This window comes from Dreissena polymorpha, chromosome 4 (assembly GCF_020536995.1).
Source record: "Dreissena polymorpha isolate Duluth1 chromosome 4, UMN_Dpol_1.0, whole genome shotgun sequence".
Taxonomy (NCBI): Eukaryota; Metazoa; Mollusca; class Bivalvia; order Myida; family Dreissenidae; genus Dreissena; species Dreissena polymorpha.
The window spans coordinates 36,998,136-37,016,205 of NC_068358.1; the positions used below are offsets into that span (position 1 = coordinate 36,998,136).

At 36.6% G+C, this 18,070-nt stretch overlaps 1 protein-coding gene across 4 annotated transcripts in view; it reads right to left on the reverse strand.

The window, feature by feature from the left end:
* Positions 1 to 6,634: 6,634 nt before the first annotated feature.
* Positions 6,635 to 18,070, reverse strand: part of LOC127879905 (uncharacterized) — a 30,097-nt gene continuing 18,661 nt past the window's right edge. For 3 of the 4 annotated variants that reach the window (XM_052427013.1, XM_052427012.1, XM_052427011.1), the window contains 2 exons: positions 17,813 to 17,953; positions 6,635 to 7,803 (listed from right to left, as the gene is read on the reverse strand). The gene's annotated coding sequence lies outside the window, so the exon portion shown is untranslated. Of the gene's footprint in view, positions 7,804 to 8,636; positions 8,743 to 17,812; positions 17,954 to 18,070 lie in introns of those variants that run through there. The other variant, XR_008049329.1, reaches the window with a different exon arrangement.

Below are 18,070 nucleotides of genomic sequence, written 5' to 3' on the forward strand. Positions count from 1 at the left end.
TTAATTTAGAGTGTCATCTCTTTATTAAATATTTCGTACTGGAATGTAATGCATTGACACCACTATTGTAATTTGAATGCATTTTAAATACGTGTGCCTCTGTTCAAATCTTTTGCCCATGCTCTCGTGTTGGGTAGCTTATTAATAAAAATGAAGATGCAGTTAAAATGACTTTACATAAATGATAACACTAGAATCTCATTTCTTTTTATCCATACATATGCACAAACGTAAAGCGTCCATTGTGACCAAGCTCATTGACACGTAAAGTATTCAAGCCAAGTACTAATTTGCTTCTGACGACGAATAAATTGTTTCATCTCCGTTTATAATATTACTTTATTATGTACTATTTTCATTACATAATTATGTTATACTCTGATGTACTACATTGACACAACTATTGTAATAAGAATGCCTTTAAATACTTGTGTCTCAGTTCAAATCTTCGGCCAATTCTCTCATGGCGGGTTGCTTATTAATGTATGTGAAGATGCAGGCTATAATAGACTATGTTTATTTCGAAATCACAATTTAGAGGGTATTTCTTGGTCGTGTGTATTTAGCAATCGCGTGTCGATGGATTGTTCGTGAGTACATGATCTGAACAAACATTTATCTGGTGGTTAGTTATCCGACTGATGATATTTATTTTATTTACTACGCGAACTGTTTACTGTGCTTTATGTGGACTTGTTCACAGAATTTCTTATTTTTAAAAAGTGCCATTAAATAAATTTACTTTCAAACCTGTAATACTTATAAGAAGATCAGATACTTATAAGAACAAGGAAAAATATATACTGTATTTGTTATTTTGCTTATTTGACTGTAATGCAAAATTTCTTTTTTGAATATTTGACAACTTTTGTAAAAAAAAAATTCCTTTTACCAAACTGTGAACAAGTCCCTTTAAACTAATGCATTAATAATTAATGTGTACTACATATTGTTTGACTATTAGTGGGGTTTTTTCTAGAAATAATTTTCGTATTCTCAACTTCATCTATTTATGCTCGATAACATCTTTAATTAATATTGTATGCATAAAAATAACTTTAAACCAAATGTATACTGTACTTTGTCTACAAACACCATGCCCGGACACTCAACAGTGTACGTGAAGACATTAACTCACGTTAAGGCTTTACAATTTCATACACGACAGACCTTAAGCGAAGCGTTTCGTTTAATCACTCACCACTAATATTCCATTAAGTCATTGTTGCTGAGCTACGACTGCATTTGAACATGCCTTTCTTATTCAAACTGGTTAAAATACCAATTTCTTAACATAGATAGCCTTATGCAATAATCTCATTTAACAATATTCGTGTTTGTGCGTTTAAAAAGACTAGTTCATGTGCTGTTGTTTAATTTTTGGAAATGTAATCACTAACAAAACTGTAATACAAATGTATTGGGATAGTCGCAGATAAATATATTGAAAGATTAAAAAGATCACATTAAAACAGGGTTTTAATATGGGACCTCGTAAGACAAAAGCGAAAACGCCACAACTACACCACTCAGGCTTTTTAATGTAGATGGTAGAAAAAAAACTATTTAATTATCGCTATTACGATTTATCTATGTAAGCGATGAAAAGCGTTACAAACACTTTTTACATTTTATCCTCATTTGATTAACAATTATCAATAAACGTACTCATTTTAGTCAGGAGTTTTATTTTGCTTGTTTGAATATTATGCACATTCTTTTTTTTAATTCATGTAAAGTTTTGTTGAAAGTTGTTATTTTGTTATTAATCTGTGAATAAGTCCAGAGCATGTATTGTCTTTCCTGTATTGTGATGGCGATTGGTCACTTGATTAAAAAAAGAGGAAAGCAACAATTCTTCTTCCGATATTTCTGAAATGCAAGTATTCATGTATTTAAATATGGTCACGTAGACTGTGAAATCTTTTTTACCCTACTCTTCTTTAAATACTAATGTTCAGAATCACACAACTTGCTTTACCTAAAGGACAGTTAACATTTGTAAACTTGTGTGTTTCGGAGAATGCGTTAATCGTCCGTCATCTGACAACATATCGAAAACTGATTAATATTTTCCCTTCACCTGGGCTCCACCTAGCTGGCTAACAGAGAACCTTAACATGTGCCTAATGTCTGCTTAGAAGACAAATGAAAAAGCGACTATTATTCTACAACATTCAAGATGACGGAATTCAAAAGAATATCAATATGGATAGCCGAGTACATATTGACTAGATGAGCCCCATTGAATTATTTGTCAATTCCAAACGAAAATCAAGTCCATGGAGAAAGTGTCGTCCCTAATGATCCTGTGACGATTGCAACGGCTAATCTGGGACGATTTCTGACTGACATGAATTAAGCCCGGTTTTCCAAGAGCTTGGCTGGACGAGGATGTTTCATTTTCTGGCATCTATTGTTTTCTAGAATATTGCATTTATAAACGTTATGTATATACATGCACGTGTTGCAAATCAAAACGTCGTGAGTTCATTTCACTAGTTTTTTTATTTAAACAAGCAAATTTGTTAAGGTGATATCCCTCGCCAAATAAATTTTGTTTATAGATCGGTAAAACTCGCTTGATATACAGTAGAATCATTAAGTGTAGGTAAATAATAATAAGTTATAATTAAGGGTATGGTAATTGTTTTATGAATTGAAATTCTTTCTATTCACCCATACAATTTCATGTTGAAATCCAGTAGGATATCTGAAATATAGCCTTGAAAGGTTAAATCAAACAAAACAACCAAGGGCAATAACTCTTAGTTAAGAAAAATCAAGGTTATGCAACTTGTGCATGGCCATTTTTCCCATTGATTTATACACATCCATGAAGTTTCGTGTTGAAATATCATATCATATATGAGATTTAGCCATGAAAATTACATCATACAAAAACACCAACGGGCAATAACTCTTCTTTAAGAAAGTTAAGGGTTATGGTTCTTAAGCATGAAACTTCTCCTCATTAATATCAATACACCAATAAAGTTTCATGTTGAAATCGTGCACGGTATCTGAGATATAGCCCGGAAAAAACTCATCACACAATAGAACAAACAAAGGGCAATTACTCTTATTGAAGACAGCGTAGGGTTCTTCTCATTTATATCTATACACCTCTACAAGTTTCATGTTCATATCTTATATAGTTTCTTAGATATAGCCCTGAAATGTTTTGTGACATACAAACGGAGGGACTGACTGACTGACTGACTGACTGACTGACTGACTGACTGACTGACTGACTGACTGACTGACTGACTGACTGATTGACTGACTGACTGACTGACTGACTGACTGACTGACTGACTGACTGACTGACTGACTGACTGACTGACTGACTGACTGACTGACTGACTGACTGACTGACTGACTGATCGACTGACGGACGGACGGACAAGCCCAATTGTATATCCCTCCGCCTTAGGCGGCTGATAAAAAAGTTATGTAATTGTGCGCATATAGGAAATACTTGCAAATAGCCTATTGAAGACGGAATTCAACGATAATAACTTTGATAAATACGTAAAAGTGACAACAGCACTTATGGTCATTTATCACAGTATATTCTACGCAATTAGCTACGATCACTTATTAAAACAGACCAACTAAACAACAAAAGCTCAGCTAGGTTTTAACCAAAATATAAACTGATACTGAACGAAGTAATTCGTAAATATTTATTTTCACTGTCACCCCTGTTTATCCCGATTTGATGCGGTGATCACAAGGTGTAAGGAATATAAGTATGTTTCCCCCTTGAGGCAGCAGCATCAACTTTGGTAAAAATGTACATTTTTATTTGATCAGCAATATTGTAATGTATCCAAATTATAGCACAATTGCTGACTAGATTTAAGTTAGTCGAACAGCTTTATACTTGCATGTATATATATTTAATTTGGAGTCAAATTGTCTTCAAAATCAGTCAGCGTTGATTTGATACAAATAGTGTGTACAAATGCAAGGTGTATATATGAAACGCAACTTTAAAATCTAAATCGACTTCATACTTGGCGTGGCCTTTAAAGCGAACATTAATATGTTCTTTCCTTGCCTTCATATTAATCCTTGCCTTCATATTTAAGTAGGAGAAGCTTTCTGTAAGTTTAAGGATGTGTAGTTTTTTCTGTACTTTTATTCGTTTTAGCCTGTACATAATTTTAAAATAATTAACTTAGTGCAATACAATACTAACATTTATTTTCGATTTGGTGGGGTTTACTTAATAAATAAGCATAAATCAGCATTTTGGTCAATATTTTATTTATTATAATATTTCTTGTAATAGTCTTACTTTCTAAATTTCTGACATATTAATTTGCTTAAGCAACGGGTTAGTAAAAGCAGATTTATTTTTGTGTAAACTTATTTAAAAATCAAGAACCGATCCGACCTTTAATTTCATCTGTGTGATTTTTTTAATTTTGACCCGCGGACCCGACCCGTAGAAGTTGTTTGACCCGTTGGAGCCTTACTTACATAAAATGCTTATACCGCATAGAGTTTATGAACAAAAGGGCCTGAACGACCCAAAGTCGCTCATATGAGGTACAAAAACTGACATGTTCTGTGCATCCCAAGATATCATTAAAATAAATATCCTGACAGTTTCATGAAGAGTGAACTATAAATGTAACTTTTAGAGTGCTAACAAGGTTTTACTATAGCCTTATTAGGACAAATTTCCCGCCCCCCCCCCCCACCCGGCGGTCAAGTTTTTCAACCAACCAGAGCCATTTTCGAACTTGTCCAAGATATAATTAGTACAAATCTTCTTACCAAGTTGTGTTAAAAAGGTGTGGTTTTTTTTCGCTTATGGGAGGAGAAGTTATTTTACGGATCAATGTATATATTTTTGTTGTCAGAATATCTTGCATAGTGGTGATTTTTTGTATAAATTAGTGTAAACAAGTACTGCATTAATGCCTATTACATTTACTACAACATTTATTGCCAATAATGCAAAGCTAATTCTTTTAATTAATAACTGATCACAGGGACTTGGCAATAATAAAAGATCACATGGACTGGGCAAATACGCGAACCGGTGAAACTTTCTGGTTTTGAATAGAAACATAACATAATCAAAATATATATTTATTTTGTGGTTTTTGTAACAATAGCGCAGACTTTTGCTGTTCGAGTTTTGGTTAACACGTATTTTCTTCAACTGTACAAGACGATTTTATCAGCGATTACACGGTTTATTGCTTTATTGATAACCGTTACACTACAGTCACTTATCAATATCTTAGTTAGAAGGTGATTTTTAAGCGGTTCCGTAGTGTACTGGTTACACGCTCGCTTCACATGTGAGAGGCCCAATGTTCGAGCCCCAGTAGAATCAAATTATTTTATTTGTGTTCTATGTTAACTTTTTGTTTTGATGTAGACATTTTAGTTTAAATAAATATGCTGTTTTATTGGAACCATTTTTTGTTTTTATTATGCCCATGGAATATATGTGTGAGAGGGTGTGGGGGGGGGGGGGTTCGTTAACACATTTAAACTTTAACAGTGATTTCATATCAATGAGTACTCAACCCCTTTCGTAAATGAGCAACGTAAGAATAAGTTCAGAATCATCTCCCCTTGAAGTTGAGAAAAATATGAAATTACGCTTACAAGATGAAGCAGAATTTTTAAAACCTACACAGTTCTGTTCCATTAATTAAAACTGCACACGGATGCCAGTAAAAAAGGGAAACCAATGTAAATAAAATGAACTATGAAATATTTGGGGGTTACAACACAAAATCATAGATAATGGTTATTTGGCGGTTATAACACAACATCATAGCTAATGGTTATGTTGGGGTTATAACACAAAATCATAGATAATGGTTATACCAGTATCTTTTTTTCTATTTTGTATAAAATAATCGGCCAATATTTTAATATTTACAGTAGAAAAAATAAAATCGTTCCATGTAATTTCATTGAGTGCCTTTAACACTGAAATTTCCGACGCCCTTTGATGCTTTGCATCAATAGTTATCTTGTATGTAATTTGTAATATAAAATCATTTAGCTGTAGGATAAATGTTTGCTTTGTGGGTAATACCTTGAAAAAAATTCTCGGTAAAGTGAGAAAACATATTTTCGCGAGCGCTTGAAATTGTCGAAATTGTCTCACTTTTCTGAGACAATATAGTACTTCGAGAGTAAATACATTTCATGTTTTTATTTGATTCTTTTAATAACTCGTGTTAAGCCCCTACTATGTTGGTTCATTTATATCAAGTAATGTCGTTTAGGAATCAATACCCCAGACATATGTTGGAGTTAAATGCATTTTTGCCGGGGATTTCAAACGTAATTGGTAGGGCTGTAACTGGTCTTATCATAAGCATAACGGCTATGACCGTATGTGTTTGAATCATATTGACCAGAGCAGAAATAAGGCATAAATCAGCCTATATACAATGTGGAAAGGATTTAGATTAAGTCAATAAGGTTACAATATCAAAATCGAAGAAAAATATTCGTACATAATTAAGAAAAACACATAGATGTATGCTCCTTAAAATGTAAAAATGATGATGCATCATTGAACTCGGTGAACTGAATCGTATTCAACACTGTTTACTTTTAAAAACTCGTTTGAAAAACAAAAACTACCTTGACCGTCCATTGGTTTAATATTTACCATCGAGACAATGTCTGGTAGTCACTATGGCTCAATGATGAACACGGCGGGGCAAAGCCGGGATAATTAAGCGGTAAGGCGTATTATTGAATTTAATATTGCGATTATGAATTTGTAACTAGCAACTGTACTAATAACATTTACTACTGTATTTGCTCACCATTTTCATTATTTGCTATAAAAAACAATTACAAGACATGCTTTTAAAATTAACTTTAAGTCGCATTACAATCTCCGTATATTTAAACAAATATTTAAAATTGCGTCACTTAGAATTAAATAATATATATTATTTCTCACCTTTTGTAACCGCAAATTATCATGTTGAAGGCATTGATATTATAACATAAACAACATGAAAGAATAACATAAACGACATGAAAGCATAACATAAAATTATATGGAGTAATATCTTTATCAAGTGCTTGCTTTTCATATAAACGTATTCCAATGCAATTTTTAACCCGTCGTTTGAATTTTTTTTAGAGGTTTATGATTTACATATATTACAATATAAGATACATAAAAGAACACATAAGCATGTGCCATAACGAATGTATAACATGTTTGTCTGTAACTGGTAAATGAAGACAAATTTCTGATATTACGCCCTCGGAGATAGCTACTTAACAGGCGCTTCTACAAATGGTTTTGAACTGTTGGCTGAATGTGTTGCCGCATGCATGTATACACATGGCGTCCGTGCGTGGCGGATTGTTCACGCAGGCATTGCAGATATTCCGGAGGTAGGAAGAGAATGTGTTGCCGCACGCATTGATACACATTTTGTCAGTAAGTGGAGGGCGGGCCACACATTGCGTGCAGATCTGTCGATACTGTGTAGAAAAGGTATTTCCGCAAGATTTGATGCACATATCATCAGAAAGACTGACACTTTGAACGCAAGTACCACATATAGTTTTCATATATGTTGAAAACGTGTTGTCACACGCATTACTGCACATTTCATAGTCGATTGGTGGATCGTTTGCGCATGCCTGGCACGTGATTCGATTCTGCGACACCAATGTGTTTCCACACGCATGGATGCACCGCGTGGTCGAGTAAGCGGCACCTGAAGTACACATCACCAGAACCGCTAGCACGGACAGCTGAAGGAGTAACTGATGTATTCTCTGCATCTGCAACAAGCAAGAACTATTCGGCAATGTGGACATAAAAAAAACGTTGCTCATGATTTCTTAGTAAGATTGGCTACAAAGCAAGCAGATAGAAACGTTTCCAATGATGTCTCATCTAAAATGCTTAGCGAGAAATATTCACCATGGTGAGCACGATTCATTGCTGTCTTTGTAAGCTTGGTAACAATGCAAGAAATATTCGGCTTGGCGCACATATAAACGTTGCTAATGAGTTTTAAGTAAACTAAATTACCAGAAAAGAAATGGTTGGCTAGGTGAACATAATAACGATGCCAATAATTTCTTGTTAGCCAATTTATCAAACCAGGCCTTTTCGGCTTAGTGGACATAATAATAATGTGAAAGGTACAACAATATCACTTAAACTATAGCTATAAAACATATTCATTGGAGTGCGCCCTTGGTGTCCGAAATAATGATTATTTCAATACTGAATCATTGTAAATCAAACACACTGATCCCCCATCTGAATTATTTTGAACATTGCAAAAGTAAATTGCTCGCACAGACTTTAATTCATGTTTAGTTTATCTCAATACTTAAATTTAATAGCATATGGTTAACGCACTAAAGAAATGCATGAATGCATAAAAAATATCGAGTTATATGAATCGAGATTGTATAAATGTTTAACATAAAAGTAATACATAAACATATATATTTAAAAAGGTCGATTGAACTAAAAGTCTATTTAAAATGAAACTATATATATATATATATATATATATATATATATAACGGAAAAGTGTCCAATGCTTAAGAAAAGGGGTCTCGTAACAGATACTCGAAGTAACACATTAATATCAATTTACCTTTTTGCAGTTCAAGTATCCGCGTATTGTTGTTTCGTGTGTTGTGTTTAATGTATGACTATGTTTACTTATCGCTATTTATAAAGGACGTGAAACAGGATGTTATTGCAATCACTGACCTGTAAATGACGTATTTAGGACAACATTTTATATTATTTGTTTACGGATACTTTTTTCAATTAAAATATAGTTATTTGTTATTTTCATTTTGTTTGCATTTCTGTTCTTTTTACTAGACTTTTTGCAATTGGTGCCAGCAATCAGCATAGATATTTTATTTTAGCAATGAATAAAATACCAGGACGGCTGGTGGAATAAGAATTAAATTAACAAAAATGATTTTTGTTTTTATTTGTTTTGTTTTTTAATGTATGGTCTGCTCTCCCAAACAAAAGATGATTAATAAAGAATTTCTTAGTTCTTTAAAAAAAATACTGTTTAGGGCTAGCATTAGAAAAAAGCATAACAATATGTTTCACGTTGGTTATATGTTAATTCCGATTGATGAAAACAGTTTCGATAAGAAGTTCAGGACTATTTCTGTCAAACTATATATAGCTTGAATGACAAAGATGCCCATCATTATGTAGCAAAATACAGCACGTTACGAACAGCATTGCTTTATCATATAGCGTAATAATATTTCTTTATATTTTACAAGTCAAAACTGTAGAAACAAAACAACAATAATGTGTTATTTGTAGCAATGTGTGAACATGCATTGGTATTTTCTGCTTATCTAGCTTTAGCATTTACCGAAGCCAGTTATGTATGTTTGACTGAAAGCTAGATTTAACCTTCTAACGTGCATACCGCTATTTAAGAAATAGCACATGCAATTAATCTGGAAAGGATGGAGTAAAGACTGAGGAACAACATGTTACAGATTTATGGAAATCAATCTTCCGACAGTAGATATGGCGGAGATAAACTTGTTTATGTCAGAGCCGAATCCTTATACTATAATGATTACAAAAAGGATGTGGGGTTTAGACAAAAATTGTCCATCTAAACCCATTTTATTTATTGGGCGATAGGCATAAGCTAGTTTTCATTGGCCTATACATCAATGATGGTTTTCCTTTCGATATACATACGTTACGAGCAGGGTTAACCACATGCCCGTAAGGTGTGTCGCGGCCGACATTTCTTCATAACATGGGAAGGTCTTTCTATATTTGTATAAAAACAATTATACAACAACAGCAACACTTTTAGCTGATTAACAAGATATGGTTCGTTCACATCTTCATATCCGTTGACAAGCCTGTGAAATAAACATGCCACAAAATAATATGCAAATTAAGTGCGTACGTCGTGATAATAATATATGTTTCTATTTTGTTAAAAATATTGTGTTCACCAAAAATGTGAAAATATAATTAGTGTAAGATAAAAACAAAAATGACAATAACTTAGTATGCTCTATGTGTATTTCGCAATCTCAATTAAGAATTAGTGTAAGATAAAAACAAAAATGACAATAACTTAGTATGCTCTATGTGTATTTCGCAATCTCAATTTAGAGGGGATTTCTCGGTCGTGTGAACGTCGCAGTCGCGTGTCAAGGGATTGGTCGTGAATACGGGATCCGAACAAGTTTTTTATCTGTGGGTTATATATGCGACTAATGATATTTATTTAATAAACTACGCGAAAAGTTAACTTTGTTTTATGTGGACTTGTTTCGTATTCTGAAAAAAAATGTCATTAAATCAATTTACTTAAAAAAAACTGTAATACTTGGAATAAGTTCCGATACTTATAGAACAAGGAAAGAGATATAATTATAATAAAATGACATCTACACCGCGCAAGCTTTTGAATCATACATGGCAACTAAAGCTATGTAACTGAAATATACGGTTTGTGAAATCATTGATTAAAAGCGTTACAAACGTGTTTTTGTTCGATTTCGATTGATGATAATAAATATTAGCCGCGCTCTGTGAAAAGGGGGTTTAATTCATGTGCGTAAAGTGTCGTCCAAGATCAGCATGTGCATTCCGCACAGGCTAATCAGGGACGACACTTTCCGGCTCAACTTGATTTTTGCTAAGAAGAGACTGTCTTGAAACGAAAAATATCATAAAAGCGGAAAGTGTCGCCCCTGATTAGCCTTTGATTAGCCCGTTGTTCACAGATCACGGCACATGATGAGAATTTGTCTTAGACAGGACTGTTATTTTGCTTGTTTCAATGTTTGACTAAATTATATAATGCATAAATTCTTTTTTGAATCGTTTACAACTTTTCTAAAAATATTCCTTTTACCAAACTGTGAACAAGTCCATTTACGCTATACAGTAGATTGGTTTTCAAGAAGTTATTTCTGTGTACAACAATTTGTTGGCCTATGAGTTTCTTTTATCTTTAACTAATTTCCTTAGTGTAAACTTCGTCAATTCATCAAAGATAACTTCTTTTATTAATATTATGTGGATAGAAATATCTTGAAACCAAGTGTCTACTATACTATGTCTACAACATTATGACTGGACACAGTGTAAGTGAAGACATTGACTCACGTTTAGGCTTTACAGTTGCATACACGACGAACCTTAATTGGAGCGTTTCGTTGAATCACCCGTCGATGGTTTATCATAAAGTCATTATTGCTGAGCTACGACTACATTTTAACATGCCTTTGTAATTTCAAACTGGATAAAGCCCCAACGCAATAATCACATTAAATCATGTTCACGTTAAATGGCATTACTAACAAAACTGTAATATTTGGATACGCATCAAATACTTGTAATAATAAATATAACAAAATTACATTAAAAAGATGCCTGCCAAGGGGTTCCAATACAGGACCTCGTAGGGCATGCCAAGGGGTTCCAATACAGGACCTCGTAGGGCCTGCCAAGGGGTTCCAATACACGACCTCGTTGGGCCTGCCAAGGGGTTCCAATACAGGACCTCGTAGGGCCTGCCAAAGGGTTCCAATACAGGACCTCGTAGGGCCTGCCAAGGGGTTCCAATACAGGACCTCGTAGGGCCTGCCAAGCGGTACAAAAACAGGACCTCGTAGGGCCTGCCAAGGGGTTCCAATACAGGACCTCGTAGGGCCTTCCAAGGGGTTCCAATACAGGACCTCGTTGGGCCTGCCAAGGGGTTCCAATACAGGACCTCGTAGGGCCTGCCAAGGGGTTCCAATACAGGACCTCGTAGGGTCTGCCAAGGGGTTCCAATACAGGACCTCGTAGGGCCTGCCAAGGGGTTCTAATACAGGACCTCGTAGGGTCTGCCAAGGGGTTCCAATACAGGACCTCGTAGGGTCTGCCAAGGGTTTCTAATACAGGACCTCGTAGGGTCTGCCAAGGGGTTCCAATACAGGACCTCGTAGGGTCTGCCAAGGGGTTCCAATACAGAACCTCGTAGGGCCCGCCAAGGGGTTCCAATACAGGACCTCGTTGGGCCTGCCAAGGGGTTCCAATACAGGACCTCGTAGGGTCTGCCAAGGGTTTCCAATACAGGACCTCGTAGGGCCTGCAAAAGGGTTCCAATACAGGACCTCGTAGGGCCTGCCAAGGGGTTCCAATACGGGACCTCGTAGGGCCTGCAAAGCGGTACCAAAACAGGACCTCGTAGGGCCTGCCAAGAGGTTCCAATACAGGACCTCGTAGGGCCTGCCAAGGGGTTCCAATACAGGACCTCGTTGGGCCTGCCAAGGGGTTCCAATACAGGACCTCGTAGGGCCTGCCAAGGGGTTCCAATACAGGACCTCGTAGGGTCTGCCAAGGGGTTCCAATACAGGACCTCGTAGGGCCTGCCAAGGGGTTCCAATACAGGACCTCGTAGGGTCTGCCAAGGGGTTCCAATAAGGACCTCGTATGGGTCTGCCAAGGGTTTCCAATACAGGACCTCGTTGGGTCTGCCAAGGGGTTCCAATACAGGATCTCGTAGGGTCTGCCAAGGGGTTCCAATACAGAACCTCGTAGGGCCCGCCAAGAGGTTCCAATACAGGACCTCGTTGGGCCTGCCAAGGGGTTCCAATACAGGACCTCGTAGGGTCTGCCAAGGGGTTCCAATACAGGACCTCGTAGGGTCTGCCAAGGGGTTCCAATACAGGACCTCGTAGGGTCTGCCAAGGGGTTCCAATACAGGACCTCGTAGGGCCTGCCAAGGGGTTCCAATACAGGACCTCGTTGGGCCCGCCAAGGGGTTCCAATACAGGACCTCGTATGGTCTGCCAAAGGGTTCCAATACAGGACCTCGTAGGGTCTGCCAAGGGGTTCCAATACAGGACCTCGTAGGGTCTGTCAAGGGGTTCCTATACAGGACCTCGTAGAGTCTGCCAAGGGGTTCCAATACAGGACCTCGTAGGGTCTGCCAAGGGGTTCCAATACAGGACCTCGTAGGGTCTGCCAAGGGGTTCCAATACAGGACCTCGTAGGGTTTGCCAAGGGTTTCCAATACAGGACCTCGTAGGGTCTGCCAAGGGGTTCCAATACAGGACCTCGTAGGGTCTGCCAAGGGGTTCCAATACAGGACCTCGTAGGGTTTGCCAAGGGTTTCCAATACAGGACCTCGTAGGGTCTGCCAAGGGGTACTAATACAGGACCTCGTAGGGCACAAGCGAGCACGCCACTGAAACACGACGAAGGCTTTTGAATGAAGATGGTAGAAAAACGCTTCCATTTGCGCTTATACACGTTTTGCCTACATTCGCGATGAAAAGCGTTTATTCTAATTTGATTCGCATTTATCAATAAACGAACTCATATTTCACACATTTTAGAAAGGAGTTTTATTGTTCTTGCCTGTTTAAATATAATGCATACATTTAATATTGTTTGCATTCATTCACATCTTTGTAGAAAATTGTTATTTGTGAATAAGTCCCTATTATGTATGTTCCTGTCTGTAAATTAATGTAATGAAAATAGGTCACTTGAGTAAAATACAAAAGGAGGTAAGCAACAATTATTCTCCCGATATCTAGAATTCAAGTATTTATATATTCAAATATTTTAACGCTGGCTGGGAAATCTTTGTGGCCTGCGCACTATTTTTAAATACTAATTCTCAAAACGATTAAATTACCTAGAGAACAATTAAGATTTGCAAACTCGTATGTTTCGGACAATGGAGTTAATCGTCTATCATCTGCCAACGTATCACAAACAGATTAATATTTTCCTTTCACCCGTGCCCCACCTTTCTGGTTTACAGAGAATCTTAACATGTGTCTAATGTCTGCTAGGAAGGCAAATAAAATAGCGACTATTAATCTACGACATTCAAGATGACGGACTTTACACGAATATAAGTATGGACGTCGAGTGAATATTGACAAGATGTGCCTGTTGGAGCCGTCCCTTCTAAATGAAAATCCAGTCCATGTGGAAAGTGTCGTCCCTAATTAGCCTGTGCCGACTGCACAAGCTTATCTGGACGATTTCGTACCCACATGCGTTGAGCCCGGTTTTTAAGAGCGCGGCTGGACGAGGAAGTTTTATTTCCTTGGCATGGCATTTTCGAATATTGTATTTAAAGACTCTATTATTTATATGCATGTACGTGTTGCAACTCAAACTGTCCTGAATGTATAACACTAGTATTTAAATTAAATTATAAGAGTTATGTTTTACTTCATAATTATGTGAATATCAGCCAAACCTGCCGTGAGCCTACGTTTGTCAAGAAGTCATTCAATGTTACTCATCATTTGATCAACAATAGTGTAATACACCAAAAAATATTTGCTTAATTGTATATAACAATACATGAAAACTATCACAATAGCTGACCATATTTAGTTGGTCGAACGGCTTTATAATATCATGGTTTATTTGTAGATAGATTAAAATTGGAGTCGAATTTTCTTCAAAATCATGTTATTGTTTTCATTCCAATAGTTTGGACAAATACAAGGAGTATTTCTAAAACGGAACTTTAAAATCTATTTCGACTTCAAACTTTAAATGGACTTTAAAGCAAACATGGTCTTTCCATGCCTTCACATAAAAGTAGGAGACGCTTTAGTTAAGGTAAAGCATGTGTAGTTTTGATGTGTGGGTTTATTCGTTGTAGCCTTAAAATGGTGCTAAAATAATGACCTTAAGCTGGGTTCTCACTGCCGATCAGATCAACTCGATCAAGCCCGACCAAGCGGTCGGGTACTGGTTTGGTTCGGTCGCGATGAGTGGTCGGGGGCGGTCGGGTAAGTCGGCATTGGTCGGGCATCCTACCCGATATTTTTGACATGTCAAAAAATATCGAGTAGCGGTCGAGTAGGAAATGGATCGAGAAGCGCTCGGGAAGTGGTCGTGTATTAGTCGAGTAGAAGATCTAGTTGATCGTGAAGCAATCGTGTGGCGATCGGATTGACATCTTTTACACGATCTGTACCCGATCCGCTCGACCTCTACCCGAGTTATTATAGATCGCAACACGATCCACTCGACCTCTATTCGATTTGATGTACAGATTTACTAGACTACTACCCGACGGCTACTCGACCGTACACGATCACTTTCCGATTGCTATTCGACCATACACGAGCTCTGTACCCGATCCGCTCGACCTCTACCCGAGTTGTTTTAGATCGCTTTGTACGACTGTAGTACGACCATCACGATCTGGTCGTGTGAAGATCTGGTGGCGATCGAGCTGAGGTCCACTTGGTCGAGCTGAGATCGTAAAGGGCTCGCGTATAGGTCGAGAGGATCGAGCGGAAATCGGAAAGATGGTTGAGTGGACGTCGTGAATGAGTCGTGTGGGGGGTCGTGTGTTATCGACAAGAAGTCGAGAAGTTGTCGTGTATACCCTTTTTAGTCGAGCTTGGTCGGGTTTGGTCGGGAAGTTTTGGTGATCGGGATGATCGAGTTGATCGGATCGGCAGTGGGAACCCACCTTATGCAATACAATACTAACATTTATTTTCAACATTGTTGCGTATACTTAGTAAAAAGTAGCATGAATCAGTATTTTGGTCAATAGTTTATTTTTATAATATAACTTTTACTAGATGTACTCTCTATATTACTGACATAGTAATTTGGAAAAGGAACTGGTAAGTAAAAGAAGTTTTATTTTTGTGTCAGCTTATTTAAATCCTGAACCGAACCGACCTTAAATTCCACTTGTTTTGTTTTAATTTTGACCCGCGGACCCGGCCCGTAGAAGTTGTTCGACCAGTCTGAGCCCTACTTACAGACGTATAATGGTCAGGGATCTTTTCACGCTTTGGTAAATTGACAAAATTGAAAAAAGTTGTTTCAGATTCGCAAATTTTCGTTTTAGTTATGATATTTGTGAGGAAACAGTAATACTGAACATTTACCATGGTCTAATATAGCCATTATATGCATCTTTTGACGATTTTAAAACCTAAAAATTATAAAGCGTTGCAACGCGAAACGATTGAATAATTTGGAGAGTTCTGTTTTTGTCGTTAAATTTTGTGAAACTACGAAGATTGCTTATATAAGGTATAAAATACGTGAGGGATGTGTACTCGGCGGAATAGCTCAGTAGGCTAAAGCGTTTTTACTTCAGGACTCTGGCAGGACACCAGGGGTCACTGGTTCGAAACCTGCTCCGGGCAATGTTCTTTTCCTTTTTTTAATTTTATTCTTGATTTTTTACTGGAGCTTTTACGATCCAATGTTTACATTTATCAATATAAAGCATTTAATGAATAAGTTAAAAAATGCCAAAATCTGTGAAAAGGCCCCTTTAAGCGGATATATCTGGGTTATAAATGCGTAAATAATTATGAATTTTCGTTTTACTAAAATCATACTATTTTTTTTAACTGGTTGTAAAAATGTTTTGTGCGAAATAATTTAACTTATTTGAAACTATTAAACTTAAACTCGTTATGTGGCTAAAAATAATACTATTACATCCAAGATTTGTAATTTGGCCTTTAAAACACTCATTGCGGCTTCTACCTGCATTGCACGACAGTGATCTTAATGTAAAAACTAGATGTTTCTGACGTCTTATAAATTACGGCGAGATTTAGTTGATTCTTGTTTTTGTTTCATTTCATCGTGCCTCAGAAAGTTGCGGTGCCTCATTTCCGGTACAATAGACTATGTATAACCACTGCATCAATAAATGTTAATCCCGATTAGAAAAAGTCACTCAGATTGTTTTTGAATTTTACTAATTTATGCTATATAGAGTTCACTTTAATGTACATGTGAATCTTTCGTGAATAAATCTAGACCAGTGTCAGGTTTGGAGCTCCAAAAACACGGTTAAACCCCAATGCTTTTCTATTGACGACCCCAAAGCGGTGACTCATGCTTTGATATTGAGAGTAATTTGGTTCCTCATTCCTAGCTCCTTATTTGAATAAGAAACAGTTTATTATTCCTTCAGGCCTTTTCCTGCACAATCTGGGGAAAATTGCAATTTGGTATTGGGATTTTTTGGCGCGGAAAGTCAACCGAATAATTATTCAAATTTGAAACACAAAATCATATTAATTATAGTTTAATATACTTAAGATGTAATTGAACTAAACTTGAGATATAACAATCATCCGACACTTCTTTCAAAACAAAACTTGTTTTAAATTGGAAATTATTTTCCAATAGATTTTTTCTGAAATTTAGCTTTGGGAAAAGGTCCGTTGAAAGGACCCGAAGATTCAACAGGAAAAGGCCCGTTCTCATTCAAGCTTAACGTAATTGATATACGCGTTTAAAGAAAAATGAGGGTTTAAAAAATCATACATACACTTCTTAAGTATATAAAAAATTAGACATTCTAGCATACATTTGCTTTATGTATTACGATACATATTCATGTTTCTTCTTCGTGCTTGCAAAGGCTTTATTTTTCAGACAATACCGACATTTTCTACTTCAAATACAATATCACATCGATCAAACCTGTTTAACATAGTTGAAGCTTTCGCTGGAATAATCATGCTTCCTGTCAGGCATTTACGTAGCAGCAGCTCTGTTTACTTCACGGCTAGGGCAGCGGTTATAACACGTTCAAGTTATATTGTCTTAACGATTTGGTATTTCATTCTTTATATCATGCTGCATGAATGTAGTGATTTAAATCTGGGTTAAAAAGGAAAACTTACTTTCAGCGTTTTATCATGCTTGTAAATGTTATGCCCTGTGGCAATTTTCACATGCCATGAATTCAATGACCGTGTAATTTCAATGAACACAAAATGTTGCAAAACAAAACAATACCCATTGAGTAAGTCTTCTCCCACTTCCCGGAATTGAATTTGTGGATAAAAACCAACAGTGAACTAAATTTAGTGAAGTCCACTTTCCGTTCATCAGGCTTTCAAAGTGGCATAATGGACCTCATAGGAATTATAAGTCCAGCTGCAAGTACAAAGTGGTGAGAGGAATTAAGTTCCATTCGGTGTCATCTAAACTTTTTTTATTTCGAAACAAACTTTGTTTTTCAATTAACTACACATCATTTAAATCATATATGTA